General features: G+C 31.5%; 1 non-coding gene across 1 annotated transcript; it reads left to right on the plus strand.

Annotated features, from left to right (window-relative positions):
• Positions 1–4455: 4455 nt before the first annotated feature.
• Positions 4456–4528, plus strand: TRNAN-GUU (transfer RNA asparagine (anticodon GUU)). The gene has a single exon. It is a non-coding gene; the product is annotated as a tRNA-Asn (tRNA).
• The last annotated feature ends 654 nt before the right edge of the window (positions 4529–5182 follow it).

The raw sequence follows: 5182 nt of genomic DNA on the forward strand, positions 1-5182 counted from the left end.
TAAACGAGCGATTATTTAAACATAAATGATATCCAAAAGATTAAAACTCATTACCATTTTTAGCACAGGCTGAAATGTTCTTTGATCCTAGTGTTAAAAGATCGTCCGGTTATCTTGTGCATAGGTAGAAATGTTAAGGCTATACTTCAGCTGAGGCATGGTCTAAAAATATCGTGACTAGGCGATGCGCGGATTGTGCAAATGACGCAAGCCGAACGAAATTTAATTTGTCATAATAATTCAACATGCGTCTTTTAATGTTATGTTTATTATTATATTCGTAATAATACTAGTATATTCATTGACATGTTTTCTTTGTTAAGTACATGCGGAGCGTTTTTTAGTCATCTTTACACGATTTAAGTATATATTCCTCCGACGCCATCACAAAACAAATTGACGTGCTCACAGGTTGACTATCGCTCTCCGACTGGCAACGCGGCCGAGATTACGACCCACATACTGTTAAACATTATTTGCCGTTTCACTTATGTACGCTCTTTAGTAACTGTGCATTTGTATCACTTTTCAAAGCGTTATTTAATAAAAAAAATCTTATCATTTATTTTGAAAACTACCACATTACTGGATATGTGTTTCGTCTTTTCCACAATAATTTCACACTGAAAATACCCATAGTAGGTACATACTGTTTACTTATCTGGATTTGATATTCTAATACTCCAGAAATCCGAAAACTGGAGTTGGTTGCTGGAAATGATTTTGAAAATGGGATAGAGGAAGAGAGGTAAGTAACCGTGCGTAAGGGTAGATAATTTAGATTCAACGGACTTTTCTTTACGTAAATTTAGCACATTCATAATAATTTTAGCTATACTTTTATTTCTAAATTTATCAATTGAACTGGCGTTTACGTGGGAGAACTCCATTATAATGATTTTGGAATAAAGCTATTTTTGTTAATTCTACCTTAATTGAGTCATTTACGTTTACAACCGTTTCGGGCTATAAACACAACCTCAGATTAGTCAACACTGTACTGAGTGTTTGACAGTTAGTGCAATAACGTTGTAAGATGGCGGATCGTGGTGATATTGTGATGACTGATGAGTCTCCGTCTTGAAACTTATAAATAAAGAGAAAAACCGCAAAATATGTATGGCAGAGTGGCGGGATGTGAAGACGAAGATTCTCAGGAATACCGGAAAGCCTATTTATTATTTATTAGTTTTTTTATTTATTTTTTAGTGTTTAAATGCTGAATTTTCTAAATTATGAAATTGAATTTAGGGATTATTTTTACAACGTTTTTCTTAGGTCGTATTCTTATTTATCCGGTGGTTGTTTGTCCGGCACAAATCTTGCAATCGATTTTTAACTTACTTCCCGACTAGCTAGACATTTGAAACTTTTAGAATATATCAGAACACGATGCCAATGCATTTTTTTAAAACTTTTAGCCATCTTTAAGTAGAATTGAATTCATCTTCAGTTAATTCTGTTTTGTATGAAAAGTTATTTCAATACCATTATTGGTTGCTAGGGGGTCCTAGCAACTAAATTATTAAATAATATATACGAGCGTTACAATGGAAATCAATATGAAATGACATTTAATTATTCAGTATTTCTATCAAGTACAATTTTTTTTGATCGTTTAAGCTAGTCAAGTCAAGTTTATATGATTCAACAGACAATTTAACAACGTTGTATATAAAAAGTTCTTTTTATCTTGTAATTATTTTAGTTTGAGGTCCTAACTAGTTGAACAAAGTAATATTGTGTATAATTCTATAAATAAATTACCTACTGCAAAAATAAGAAAAAAAATGTTTTCTTAAAAGTCATGTTTTGTTGCTTACAACCTTTTCCAGATGACACACTTAATTAACACAAATTATTTTGTTTCAAAACCATTTCTATATATTTTATTGGAACGTAGGTAAGTAAAATTCATATTAATATACTTATCAAAGTGTGATAAAAATAATGAATAGGTTTTATAGCTATTCAGAATAATGTAATGATGTAGGCGTGTAAATGATTAAAATTATTGTAAGCCAGCGATACTGGGTACGAATTAATGTTTATAGGTAATTAATAATATTTTTCGATATGTTCATGCTACCAATAATGGCCAAAAATTTACTGCTCAATGTCACAGTGCGTCTCTCGCATAAAATTGCCCCATATGCTACCCCCATAAAATGCTGAAGTCAATATAAAAACGTTTTGATAAATGATAACCCGTCTGTACTGGCAACGTGTTGACCCAGGGGTTCTAGACACCACCTCGCCCCTACCCCCTGCCGACAGACCTCAAGTCTCGGCCTCCTGTCTCATGACGCGGAGCATATTGTGAGGATATAATATGACAGTGATGTGGATGCAACGGTATATAGTTGGTAAATATGATTAAAAGATTGGGTCTTTCATATTTTGTGCCGCCAATATCGCGAGATGATTTTTATTTTCGGTGGCCCCTGATATTTATTGTACGGTTTGAATTTCTTGGAGCTCAGAAGATAACAGTTTTGTTAAAAAAACGTATTGACGGTTTAATGATTCATAATATTATAATAAAATACTATTATATATTATTAGGTACATAATAATTTTTAGCCTTTAAACCAAATTAAAAAATATGAAAACTAATACTTTCTATCGTTTCAAGACTTAAGGGGGGACATGCTCAGCGTAGGTCAAAATGGAGCTTTTGTTCTATTTTCAAAGCATGATCCTGGACATACCTTAAACGTTGTAGATAATCTATTTATATAATTTTGCAGCCTTATTACGAGTATCATTTATATTTATTTTAAACATTTGATGACTGCATAAAGTATTTTTATTACATAAAATAGTATTCTTTTAAACCTCTCGCTCTAATGTTTTAGAATATAGTCATATTTCGGTACATAACTGTGCAGTGGTGTTAAGATTTTTTACATTTATTAATTTTTAAACGCATTTATAAAACCATTAGTATAATTTATATCGACATTATTATAGTGAAATATTTACGATAAAAAATTATATTGATGATTATCTGTGATCCCAAATTTGACAAGAATTAGGCATTTTATTATTCAAAAAATGGGTAAGATTAACACATTTGAAGATAATTTTAAAGATATTCATTATAAGCTATGTTTTTGACCATTCAAGTGTGATAAACATCCTACGAATAATGATTGCTTTATAATAATTATTGACCTAAGAATAAGGTAGTGTTTATTTTAAATACGCTATTTCTTTTGGCATTCCCCAGACAAACTATAATTGAAGTAGGGAGTAAAATGATGTTAACGCGCGTGTTTGAACATGTACCTAACCGTTTTTTTTTAAACGGTACATGTTCAAACACGCTTGTTAACATCATTTTCTCCCTATTATTATTACTAAATTATATCGGTTTTGTGGGTTTTGTACGATAAATTATAGATCTCGGTTTTTCATGAAGTTTAATAGTTTGGCAGTTCTATAAATTCTATAACATGGAGATGTACATTGAGCCTGAATATGCTGAAACCCGGATAACCAATTCCTATAGAATACCCACTAAAAAGCAATCAATTATTAGACACATAATAATTATGTTAATTAATTCTGAGTAGTGAAATATTTGTGTTGTTTTGGCTCTAATCTCGATCAGCTTGGTTTAATAGAATGTCCGACTTGCTTATGTGGCGAATTGCAGGATGCCAATCACATCATCTGGGAGTGTCCCCATAATTATGACGGTTGAAAGGGAAGTACTTCTCAAGTTGGTCCGACCCTCAGTTAGACTGATCGGCCATTACGACGGAAAAATTCTCAGCTTTCAAAAAGATTTTTTTCTCATCGAGAAATGACCGTAATTTACTATACCAAAGTAGAAATCACGCCCACTCTAGTGAACGCCAACCAAGTTCTTGAGAAGACACTCTCAGTTCAAATTTGAAGGGCGCCTAACGTTCATTATGCCACGGTATATGCTTGTATAGCGAGTGTGGAGACGTGGCGGGTGAGTGAGGGAAAAGCATGTACTAAGTGAAATATTGGAAAATAATGTCTACCTAATGTAAAATTGTAGGATTTTCTATAGATAAGCATTGATATTATGTATTCAATCGCATGCCAGATGCGATCAATGAAATAAATACTAATTAATGTTTTAATTTTATGGATTTATATATAATATTTATATGTCTAGACATAAACCACATAGATACTCATGTATCCCACATTATTACTTTTGAAAATTGTGAAAACACTGGGTGCACGTGAAAAAAAAACCTAGTTTTTGCGAAATTGAATTAAATACATAGATACGTGTTATAGATAGATTTCTTTATAAATTGCAATGGCATTGGGTGAATTGTGTAAACGAACAGGTAAGTTTGTGATTATTCTTATACTCTTGGCACGTTATCAATCAGCGGTTTGAGATAACGAAATTAGCGTAACTGCGCGGAAAGTTATTTATTTTGAGAAACGTCGCACAGCTGCATCGCCTCCGTGGCGCAATGGGTAGCGCGTTCGGCTGTTAACCGAAAGGTTGGTGGTTCGAGCCCACCCGGGGGCGTTTATTTTTTAACCATAACAAATAATACAATTAATACACATTCAAAAGAAAATGGTTTTAACCACAAAGAAAACACGCGGAAGAAATAGATTGAGATGATTGTAAGCAAATTATATTTAGGTACTTAAATGATTATTTTATAATACATACACCATTGTATTTAATATATTTAAGTTAAAGAATAGGCATATCATTTTGAAAACTTGACAGGACCGCATTATTATTTTTACAACATATTCAGAAATGTAGGTAAGTACATTAAAAATACCTACAACCTAAAATAGGAAAATCTTGTATCATAAATATCGAAAAAAAATTTTACTGAAAAATGTGCTCTTAAAATATACTTAATAAATTAACAAGTTATTTCTAAACAAATGCAGATAGGTTCCTAATTATTTATTTTTAATATTGCAATGAAAATTTTTAATTCACGGGTAGAATCATCAGTTATCAATATTTCATATTATATAACTATGCTAACATCAACGTGATCCATTTGATGTATCTAAATTTTACATAAGGTCAACTAACTATGCTCGCTATTGTTTGATATAATAATATTGCTGTCATAAAATATATTTTTTTCATGTAAAATACAGAGCAAAAAAATGTGATGTCTCCCATATTATTATTCAATTACAATATTCAGTT

This window comes from Rhyacophila brunnea, unplaced genomic scaffold (assembly GCF_057557595.1).
Source record: "Rhyacophila brunnea isolate RB1 unplaced genomic scaffold, BYU_Rbru_1.0 scaffold_5, whole genome shotgun sequence".
Lineage (NCBI taxonomy): Eukaryota > Metazoa > Arthropoda > Insecta > Trichoptera > Rhyacophilidae > Rhyacophila > Rhyacophila brunnea.